The following is a 12,415-nucleotide window of genomic DNA, read 5'->3' as shown; positions in this document are numbered from 1 at the left end:
ACAATTGACCTAGTTAGCAAATCATGCATGGGTCTGTGGTTTCAATTTTATTTTTTTAGCCACAAGATTGGAAAAATTGAACTCTAAAGAGCTACTTCTCCTCTGACTGAGTCCACAAAAACAAACACACAAACAAACAAACTCTCCAATGGAAGCAAGAAAACATTTGTTCCTACTAGAAGCTGCCTCTGAGAGTCTATCAGACAAAGTCGAACTCTGAGGAGCTGGCCTGTGCCATCCATTACTATTGTCATCATGCCTCACCTCCACCAGCACGATCCATTGCCTGTCAGCATCATCCACCTTCCCCAGTTCCACCCCCATTATCCACCCCCATTCCTACTTTGCCCAGTGACACTCCACCCCTCCCCACTACTTACGCTCACCCTGCTCCATACCTATTAACCTCCCCCCACCCCCACCATCCCTCTACTTGTAGCGGCACCTTTTATTGAGCATGTACTATGTACCAGGGACTGTGCGGTGTCAACCATCATGCTATTCTATGACCACTGCAGTTTTAGGATACAAATGAGTGGTTCTCATCTAAAAAGGTGTTGATGCCTAGTCCCCTAGTACCCAATTACTGAATCAAAAATTTTTCGTTCAGGAGTCTATTTTTTAAACGATTCCATAGGTGATTTCAATGCATCGACAACATTCAAGAACCACAGATGGAAACAATGTTTTCCTGTTGTGTAGAGGGGGGCCTGGGGAGTGGGGTTGAAACATGATCTCCTGTGAATCCATGGATGACTGCTCTTGAGAGGAGTTTGAGGAAACAATGTCAAAGGATCAAGAAAGCACAAAATTTTTCGATTATTTAGGGTATACCTGACCTAAGCTGTTGTCTATCCTATTTTATAGTTGTGAACATGGAGCCCAGCGAGGTTAAGTAAATACTCCAAGGTCACTCAGTTCCTAAGGGACCTAGCCAGGACCTTTCTGGTTTTAGGTACCCGTTGTGTCTTTTTCCTGAACACTGTGGCTATCTGCAGGAAGTCTCTCTCAGGATGGCAGAGTGTTTTGCTTCTACAGCCATGGAAATGCAGCTTCTCCACCAAGACTGGTCTCTTCCTTATTGTCTTGACCTTTTTGGTCAGGGCATCTCCTCCTCATCCTCCTTCTTCTTCCCCTAGCCCTCCTGCCAGGCCTTTGTCATTCTCCCTGGTACCCAGATGGAAGCTGTCACCATTCCTTCTCGTCTTTTCCATCTATGCAGGTACCACTTCCAGTTTAGCTTTTCCCCGATTTAGTCAATCTTTTGTCCTTCTCCAGTTCCATGCCTGCTGTGTGAGCTCTTCATGTTCTCTGAATCATAGTAAAGCCCCAACTGGACTGATTGGCACTGCCAGTTTTGCCCGAGCTCCATGAAAGCTGTACTCCTCCAAATATATTTTTACTGTCACTCTCAGCTTCAAAACCTAAGGAAAAGGTAAAAATAATCACGTTGGCCTATGTGGAGGGTTTAGGTGAGTGGGTATATTACACCCAATAGCTAGACTCTACTGAAATGGCCTGGAAGTGTCTGTGGTGATAAAGATCAGAATGAATTCAGACACAAATATTTGCTCTAATTTTATCTAACACAAAACCTCTCATGTTATTCAGTTTCCTTATTGGAAATCAATATCTTTCTGTGCAATTATGATATTTATAAAGTTCACTATCAAGCTCTTGAAAGTATTTTTATATGAGTATGTACTTTAAGAAATAGTAGCATTCCACTTTATAGGATTCCACTAGAGATAAGATTTCTAATTTAGTATAATTGTGTCTGATAAATATATAAAATAGGACCATTAATTTTAACAGCAAATCTGTAATTGGCACTTATATAAAGGAGAGTCTTTTGTTGCTTCAGGAGTATCTAAATACTAAGTACTCCACTGATTCAGCCCTCTGGAAATAATTACTTATTGGTTTACATTGATAATTATTTAACCTCAGATGTGATTTAAAAATTTTGACTTTTGGTGAAAACATGAATAATGAAACACACACCCTTTCAGCAATCTGTATGTGTACAGTTCGTTGACAGTGGTGCAAAATGTCACATCTGTCACCAATCTCCCTATCTCCGCTCCTATTGTTCACCACTGTTAACTTGCTCTCTCTGCCCCTTAAGGTTCTCATCACACGTGATTTGAAACCTGGTTGTGATGTGGAAGTTCCATTTCTCCTTTCTGGAAACTAGTTTATATACACGGGACAAAACCCAACAAGACATCAGGTATCCTTTTCTGGCAAAAGGCGTGTCAAGCAATGCCTTTTGCTGTCATCGTTAGGTGCCATCAAGTCAGCTCCGCCCCCGATGGACCGTGTGCACAACAAACAAAACACTGCCCGGTCCTGTGCCATCCTCGCAATTGTTCCGACGCCTGAGTCCATTGTTGCAGCCACGGAGCCAATTCAACTTGCAGAGGGCCTTGCTCTGTTTCACTGCCTCTCCACTTTACCAAACATGTCCTTCTCCAGGGACTGGTCTCTCCTGACAACGTGTCCAGAGGATGTCAGATGAAGTCTCGCCATCCTGGCCTCTGAGGAGCGCACTGGCCTTACTTCTTCCAAGACAGACTTGTATGTTCTTTCATTCACTCTTTCCCCACTGGGTGGGATTCGAGTTTGGAGCAGGTGTTAGTCAAAGCTATCTAGCGACTGTAATAAATGCCCACCCCTGGAACCAGCAACCTCCAAACTTCAGTGACTCATCAACAGGTTCCATTCATTTCATCGTCTTTCAGGTTCTTGGGTGGGACATTGGGCATGGAACATGTTAAGGACCAGGCATGTCCTAATGGCCAGAGCTCTGTCGTCACTTGGCCGGCCTACATCGAGGCGGGAACTGTCGAGGAGCACCCAGATGCAAGGGGTGCTTGCTCCTAAAATAGAGCAGGACTGTTCAACTTGGTGTAAAGCGAACTTACGCCAACTGACACCCAGTTTTCCATTCACGTTATAGGAAACCTTGGGCGGGAAGGTACGGAGGATTTTACCTTCTAAGTCTTAGTTACAAGGCTTATTTCCCTCAAATAGGGGCTAGAACATGAACTGTCCTGTCAAGTAGGTCTCTCTAGAAGTTGTTTCACAGCTTTATTTTAGAATTAACGGAGATAACACGAACGAACAGAAAGAACAGCAGGGCAGTACCACATTTGTGCTTAGAGGCCTGCCTCAACTGATAGTCGGGCTTAATACAGAATATAATCAATTATGTAGTTTTGAACTGCTCATGTTTAGAGTCACTGAAGCAGCCCTCTATTGTGCCTGAGAACCGCCTGGGGAGCTTGTTCAAGTCTAGATTCTGATCATAGGTGTGGGATGAATTAGGTGGTGGTTTATGTTGTAGATCATCAACTTTGTATTCAAGGCTTCAAAACTACTAATTAAGCCCTGGATAGTTTACCCTTCACCAGCTTCTTGGCATCTCTTCTCGCTTTTGTGAACTAAACCAAAAATCAGACTCACTGCTGTTGAGTAAATTGAGTCATAGTGATCCTACAGGACGGGTAGAACTTCCTCTTGGGGTTCAGAGTCTGTATGTAACTCTTTACTAGGGTAGAAGGCCTTGCTTTCCTCCAGAGCACCCTGTAGTTGGAAACCGCTGGCCTTTGGTGGCTCAACGCTAACCACTATGCAACCAGAGCTCCTCTTGAAGACCCCTAGCTTCCATTTCATCCAAGTTCACAGCCGTCAACAATCTAGTCCATTGATTTATCTTCCCTCCGTTGCCCTCCTGTCTTGGCAAGCTCCCAAATCCGTTCCCTTTGATAGGAGAGTCTTTATTTTGTCTTGTTCATGCCACCATCCCCTTAAAACAGTGCCTCATAAAATATCTCTCCTTTTGTAATCATGTAATTTCACTTGTAGTATGTTCTCCGGGTCCGTTCACGCCATGAGGCACTTTGTGTCATTTTTTCCCCCAGTGATGCATTGTATTCCATGGGGGTTTATGTTTAGAGTTTCTTTATCCAGTCTTCTACTGGTGGGCATTGAGGTTGCTTCCATCTTCCTGCTATTGTGAACGTGTAACGATGAACATGAGTATGCCTATGTCTGTTTGTGTCACGACACTTGCTTCTTTAGGCTATGTGCCTAGCAGAGGGATTGCTGGGTAATACGGAATTTCTATTCCCAGTTGTTTGAGGTGGCGCCATCTGACTGTCCACCGTGGTTGTGCATATTTGCAGTCCCACCAGCAGTGCAGGAGGGTTCTCACCTCTCTGCTGCACTCTCTCTATCTAGGATTTGTTAGTTTCTTTGTGTGTGGGAGTGATTTGTAGTTGGCTGTCTTTGTTGATGTAAGGTGACATCTCATTGTTGTCTTGATTGGCATTTCCAGATGGCTAGTGATCAAGGGCATTTCTTCATATGTTTGTTGGCTGTTTGGGTGTCATCTTTGATGAGCTATCAGTTCATCTCCTTTACTCACTTCTTCTTTTAAAAAAATAAATCATTACAGTTCTTGTAACAATCCATACATCAATTATATCAAGCACATTTGTACATAAGTTGCCATCATTCTCTTCAAAGCATTTCCTTTCTACTTGAGCCCTTGGTATCAGCACCTCGTTTCACCCCTCCCTCCCCCACACTTCCACCCTCGTGAACCCTTGATAAATTGTAAATTATTATTATTTTCATATCTTAAACCATCCACTGTCTCCCTTCACCCATGTTTCTGTTGTTTGTCCCCCTGAGAGGTGGGGTGGAAGTTATAGGTCAATCAATATAGTCGGTTTCCCCTTTCTCCCCTGTCTCCCCCCATCTTCCCCCTACCCTCATGGTCTCACTACTTCCATCATTGTTCCTGAGGGGTTTATCTGTCCTGGATTTCGTACATCGATAGTTCTTATTTGTACCATTGTACATGCTTTGGTCTAGCTGGATTTGTAAGGTAGAGCTGGGCTCACAATAGTGGGTGGGGGGGGGGGAAGCATTAAAGAGCTAGAGGAATGTTGTTTGTTTTGTCAGTCCTAGACTGCACCCTGGCTGGCTCGTCCCTTCCTTGTGAACCTTCTGTGAGGGGATGTCCAATTGTCTACAGATGGGCTTTGGGTCTTCATGTGGACCCCTCTGGTTCTCATCAATATGACTGTTTGTTTTGAATCTTCTGATGTCTGATACCTGATCCTGTTGACACCTTGTGATCACACAGGCTGGTGTGCTTCTTCTATGTAGGCTTGGTTGCTTCCCTGCTAGGTGGCCACTGGTTTAACTTTCAAGCCTTTAAGAACCCAGGCACTATATATTCTAATAGCCGGGCACCATCGGCTTTCTTCACCACATTAGCTTATGTACCCATTTTGTCTTCAGTCATCGTGTGGGAAGACGCTTTGCTCACTTCTCAATTAGGTTATACTCTTGGTTATTGAAGTATTTCAGCTTTCTATAGATTTTAGAGATTAGTCACTTGTTAATTGCATTGTTGTAAAAAAAACACCCTTTTCTTCCTACTCCATGGGTTCTCTTTTACTCTTGATGAAGTCTTTTGAGGCACATGAATGTTTTTATTTTAGTAGGTTCCGGTCATCTATTTTGTCATCTATAGTATGTGTTTCCTTTGTTACATTTGATAGTGTATCTAGGCTTTGCAATAGGGTCCTTACGCTTGTCCCTATTTTCTCATGGATGGTTTTTATGGTTCTGGGATTTACATTTAGGTCTTTGATCCATCTTGAGTTCATTTTTGTACATGGTTGAGGTATGGGTCCTGTCTCATTCTTCTGTAGAAGGAGATGCAATTTTGCCAGCGCTACATGTTGAAGAGACAATCTCTTTCCCACTTCAATTTTTTTTGTCCTTTATGGAAGGTAAGTTATCTGTAGGTGGATGAATTTATTTCTGGGTTCTTGATTCTGTTTCCTTGATCGATGTAGCTATCATTGCTCCTCGTCCAGGCTGTTTGAACCCCTGTGACCATGTAGGAGGTTTTTGAGGTCAGGCAGTGAGATGTCGCCTACTTTGTTCTTCTTCTTAAGAAGTTCTTTGCTTATCCTGGGTCTCTTTCCTCTCCACATAAAGTTAGTAATGAGTTTCCCTATTTCTTTAAAGAATGAAGGCGCTCTGCATCAGCAGTATGCTGCATTTATAGGTTACTTTGGGTAGTATTACTATTTCCACAATATTAAGCCTTATTCCTGAGCATAGGATTTCCTTCCACTTAAGCAAGCCTCTTTGGGTTTCTTGTGACAGTGTTCAGTAACTCTTTTAGTGTGCAAATCCTTTGCTTCTCTGGTTAGGTTTATTCCTAAATATTACATTTTTTATGTGTGGTTCTTGTAACTGGTATGGCCTTCTTGATTTCTTTGTAGCGCACTCTTCATTAGTACAGGGCACATGGTTGATTTTTGTATGCTAATCTCTTATCCTGCCACTCTGCTGAATCTCTTGATTGTTTTGACAATTCTTTTCTCTGAGTCTCTGGGATTTTCTACATAGAAAGCACATCACCTGCAAACCGTGAGAGTTTCATTTCTTTGCCAATCTGGATTCCTTTGATTTCTCTTTGCTGTCCAACAGCTCTGCTGGACACTTCCAGCACAGTGCTGTGTAACAGCGGTGAAAAGGGGCACTCCTGTCTGGTTCTGGCTCGCCAGGGGATGCTTTCAGTTGCTCTTCCTTCTCCGAGATGTTAGCCATTGGGTTTACATCTATCACCCTTATTGTGTTGGGAAATGTCCCTTCTCTTCCTATTTTGTAGAGTAAATTTTTTTTCCAGGAATGGGTGTTGATAATTGATATAATCATATGGTTTATGTGCCTCAAAATGTTTTTATTGTGGATTACATTAATTGTTTTTCTAATTGTTTCCAATTGAATATCTTTGTGTGCCCGGCATGAAAAAATATATATATATATGAAATAGTGTTGGCTTCTGTTGTCTAGGATTTTGATGAGAATTTTTGCATCTATGTTTATGAGGAAACTTAGTCTGTAGTGTTTTATTTTGCTAGCATCTTTGCTTGGTTTTTGTATCAGGGTTTTTTTATTCTCCCTTCAAAAAATGAGTTTTGGAGTTTCTGGTCCTTTTCAATATTCTGGGATAGTTTGTGTAGAATTGGTGACAGGTTTTCTCAGAATGCTTGGTAGGGTTCCCTGCTGAAGCCATCTGGTCCTGCATTTTTTTTTATTGTTGCTGATGTTGGAAATTTTTGATGACATGATCCATTTCTTCTTTTGTTATGGCTCTATTGAAGTTTTCTACCTTAATTTGGGTAGATAATATATTTCCAGAAAATTGTTGGAGTACAACCTTTCATAGTAATGTGCCACTATTTTTAAAATTTCATTTTGTTCTGTTGTGATGTCACCAAATAAGAATACAAAATGGAGAATTATAAAATATTGCGGAAAAACAAAAAATGTTTTCAGCGGATTCGCCTTGCCCCCTTTAGGTGTACATATAGATGCTAGGAGTCCCCGGGTGGTGCACGTAGTTCCCATCGTAAGCTGCTCACCCAACTATTGGTGCTTCAGGTCTACCCGGCGGCTTGGCAATCCCAAACCCGAAACGAACCACTGCACAGTCTATGGAGCACTTGCTTCAAAGGAGGACTCACTTTTGTACCATGCTCCAAAGATGGCCCATTTTTAATATTTAAAGAATAACAAGGAGAATTCATGAATGTAAGTATAGTTAATGCGTTTAAATTCATTAGTGTATATGTATATATAATCAGTGTATATTCGTACTTTCAATTCAAATGTAAAGATTACAAGCTTTACTTTCAATGTTTTGATGTTACATCTACACTGAAAATCCTAGTTTCAAGTGGTATCAACAAAATCATTTGCTTTGTCTCATTCAGAATAACATTGCCAACACTTCTACAAATAATATAGTTATTGAAGTCATTCAGTATTTTCTCAGTACTTTGTAACCTTAATGGTGTATTCTTTTCTTTGTGTATATTCTAGGGTGTATATTAAATTAATTTTTAAAAAGAAAACAAGTAGCTTTCATGGGTTTTGGAACTTTAATATTTTTCTGACTTTTCAGAATTTGCCTTTATAGTAAAATGTTTCTTGTCAGTTGAAACTTTATTGTTGTTTCATTTGGGATATAACATGAAAACATTCGTATGATTGTAGTTTATGAAATAAATAGTTGAAAATGTTCCCAAATTACTTTTGTCATTTGAGTCAGAAAATCATTACAATGCAGAGAATGTGAAATTTAGAGCAATTTACCTTTAGCTTTTCAGTATACTCAAGAACATTGGTGTGGCTATTCAGTTAAATGGTGTGTGTTTCTATGTGAGACCAAGGGAAGTGTATGCACATGTCTACATACATTTATGAAAACGCATGAAAAATTGTTTTACTCATCTAGTTAGTAAGGATGATTGGTGTAGATTTTTATAACTGAAGAATGAGAGTAGTTTAATTTGTTGATTTACATCTATTGCTTTCATGGCAAAGCAGTTTCACTGGATGATATTCTAGCTGAAATACTATTTGCTGTTCTTGTTAGATGCTTTGAGTCGGTTCTAACTCACGATGACACTGTGTACCACAGAATGAGACACTGGTCTTTCATCATCCCTGCAAACTGCTCTTATGTTGAAGCCCATTGTTGCAGCCACCACATCAATCCATCTTGTAGAGGGACTTCCTCCTCTTAGGTCACCCTCTACTTTACCGAGCACGATGTCTTTCTCTGGGGACTGGTCTCTCCTGACAGCATGTCCACGGGACATGAGACAAAGCCTCGCTATTCCGCTATTCTTGCCTCAGCATTCTGGCTTCGTCCAAGACAGATTTCTTTGTTTTTTTTCAGTAGTCTGTAGTATTTTCAATATTCTTCTCCAGCCTCATAATTCATATGCATCGGTTCTTCTTCAGTCTTCCTTATTCGATGTCCAACTTCCACAAGCAGATGAGGCATTTGAACATACCATGGCTTGGGTCAGGCTCACTTTCCTCCTCACAGTCTCATCCTTGCTTTTCAACACGTTCCAGAAGTATGGTGCAGCAGATTACCCAATGCAATGTGTCGTTTGACCTACCGACGGCTGCTCCCATGAGCACTGGCTGTGGATCCAACAAAACAAAATTCTTGACATTGATTATGATGTTAGCTGTTGGTCCAGTTGTGTGGATTTTGGTTTTTTAAATGGAATTGTCATCCCTGCTGAAGGCTGCTGTGCTCTTCACTTTCATCAAGCAAGGTTGCTTCATTCATGTGTCGGAGTTTGTTACTATGCTTTCCTCCAAAGTGGATGCTGCAATCTTCTTCACAGAGAAGCTTTTCTTATTGTTTGCTCAGTATATAGATTGAACAATTATGGCACTTGTCTGACAGGCTTTTTGTACGATAGTGGTTTGTGTGATGCTATGATGTCGTAATCTATGTCAGTAGTATTTCAGATACCAGCAGGGACCCCCAAAATGAATAGGTTTCAACCGAGCTTCTGGACAGACCAAACTACAAAGAAGGACTAGGCTGTCCACTTGGGAGGAATTAGACACTGAAAATGTTATGGGTAGCATTGAAACACTGTCAGATGGTGACATGATGTTTAGGCCTCTAAAAACCCCAGTGAATTTTGTGTTCTTAGCTTGAAGAATGAGACACACTGGTTAACTTAACGAAAGGTTGGCAGTTCGAACCCACCCAGTGGCTTCATGGGAGGACTGCCTGGAGACCTGCCTCCATGAATCACAGCCAAAAGCATCCTCTAGGGCAGTTCTCTTCTGTCACCTGGGGTCATTATGCATCGGAATTGACCAAACATCACCTAATAACACTAGTAACAACTCTGAAGAGAAATATAAGTGAAAGAAATCCAGAATTAGGTTTGCTGTAACCCCCCAAATCATTCCAGTGAATCCTGAGAATATTCTCACCCACAATATTTACCATTTCATTTTAATTTATCTTTGAGTCACATTTTATATGCAAGAGATGGCATATGTGACAATACGCGTCCCTGGGCCAACGCTCAAAATTTTGTGAATGACGCAAAATTGTGTTTTGTAAATTAGAAAACCACAAGGGAAGAACATGCTCAGCACATCTTAAACCGAAAGAGCTCAAGGAAAAAGTCAAGCCTCAAGTTGAAATGTTGAAAGATTTCATGGGCAACATAGTGAATGATACAGGAAGTCTCACAAAAGGTAGAAGAATACAGCGTCACTAGCCGACATTCAGCTATGTTAGTATGTAGCATATGGACAAGAATCAGTGGTGTTGAAGGGAGAAGTTAAAGCTGTATTGAATGCATTAGCCAAAAACAAGGCTCCAAGAATTGATATAATACCAATTAAAATGATTTAATAAACTGATGAAACACTGGAAGCACTCAGTTGTCTATGCCATGAAATTTGGAAGGCAGATACTTGGCCAACTGACTGGAAGAGATCCATCTTTGCACCCATTCCAAAGAAAAGTGACCCAAGAAAATGCTCCGATTATAGAACAATATCATTCATATCACATGCAAGTACAGTTGCTGAAGATCATCCACCAAAGGTTGCAAAAGTAACCTTGACAGGAAGCTTCCGGAGGTTCAGGACAGATTCAGAAGGGGGCGTGGCACAAAGGATGTTCATTACTGATGTCAGCTGAATCTTGGCTGAAAGCAAAAAATACCAGAAAGCTGATTGGTTGCGTTTTGTTGACTATTGTAAGGCGTTTGATTGTGTGGATCATAGCCGACTACGAGTAATCTCGAGAAGAATGGGAATTCTGGAACACTTCATTGTTCTTATTTGGAACTCGGACATGGATCAAGAAGCAGAACACGGGAAGACTGCATGGTTTAAAGTCAGGAAAGGTGTGTGTAAAGGTTGTGTCTCTCTCATCATACTTGTTCGATCTGTATGCTGAGGAAATCCTCAGAGAAGTTGGATTATATGAAGAAGAGTGTGGAATCAGGATTAGAGGAGGGCTTATGAACAACCTGTAGTGTGCAGATGGCACAGCTTCGCTTGCTGAAAGTGCGGAGGGCTCGAAGCACTTGTTGATGAAGACCAAGGCGTGCAGTCTTCAGTACGGATTACAAAGCAATATAAAGAAGTCTGAAATCCTTAAAACGGGACCAGTAGCTCCATGATAAATGGAGAAAAGATGGAAGTTGTCAAGGATTTTATCTTGCTTGGATCTACAATCAATGCTCATGGAAGCAGCAGATAAGAGATCAAAAGTCATGTTGGATTAGGTAAATCTGCTGCACAAGACCTCGTTAGCGTACTGAAGAGCAAGGATGTTACATTGAAGACTAAGGTAAACTTGACCCAAGCCATGGTGTTTTCGATTGCTTCCTAGGCTTTTGAAAGTTGGACATTGAATAAAGAGAACTGAAGCAGGACCGATGCCCTTGGATTGTGGTTCTGGCGAAGAATATTGAAAGTACTGTGAATTGCTCAAAGGACAAATAAATCTGTCTTGGGAGAAGTACAGCCAGAGTGCTCCTTAGCTGTAAGAGTGGCGAGACTGCATGTGACATCCTTTGGACATGTTGTCAGGAGAGACCAGTCCCTGGAGAAGGAGATGATGTTTGGTAAAGTCGAGGGTCAGCGAGAAAGAGGAAGGTCCTCAAGGAGATGGATGGACACAGAGGCTGCAGCCATGGGCTCAAGCACAGGAACGATTGTGAGGATGGCACAGGACCGGGCAGTGTTTCCTTCTGTTAGGTACAAGGTCACTATGGGTCAGAACCGACTCGATGGCACCTAACTAACAACAAAATTTTAAAACACAATGGTCCAAAAAAGTTCTAATTTCCCCACTCAGACTATATCTATCAGTGTTTTTAGTTTACTCATTTATTGCATCTCTCGAAGAGATCAAAGGGGCCAATATCCTGTTGCCAAATTTGTTGCTGTTGACTTGGTTCTAACTCAGAGCAGTGCTTAAAACAGGGAAAATTAGCCCCAGGCATTTCCAAGATTGTAATCTTTATAGGATACATCCCATCTTTCTTTGACGGAATAGTTGATGGATTTGAACCAGTGCCCATTTGGTTGGCAGCCAAGCCCCTAGCCACTGGGCTACCAGGGCTTCTTGAGATAATCAGGCCACAAAGTCCTGTGCAAAGGGCAGTGTTCCACACACCTAGTCATAACCCACAGCTCCTGTCAGGTTAATCTGTGAGCAGCACCTTGATGGGCAGCTCACAGACAGGATGTGCCCCTTTTTGTCTTTCTCTGTGGGATGCTGCCTAAAGACTTGACCCCAAGGCTCACAGGCAGTGAGGCAGGTGGGCACTTAGAGATGTGGCCCCAACTGTTCACTTGAAAGACGAGGAAACTGAGGCCTCTGAGTCATGAGGAATACTTCTAAAGATTACAAAGTTGGATAGTTTCAGAATTCAGTAACCAAGAATACATAAAGCTGAAACATGTCAGTCCGCTTATCTTCCTGGAATGAATGCCAGCCCCATGGGCTGGAACTGGCCGGCTTCCTGGT

This window comes from Tenrec ecaudatus, chromosome 4 (genome assembly GCF_050624435.1).
Source record: "Tenrec ecaudatus isolate mTenEca1 chromosome 4, mTenEca1.hap1, whole genome shotgun sequence".
Classification (NCBI taxonomy): domain Eukaryota; kingdom Metazoa; phylum Chordata; class Mammalia; order Afrosoricida; family Tenrecidae; genus Tenrec; species Tenrec ecaudatus.
Note: the sequence above shows the minus strand (reverse complement) of the source record.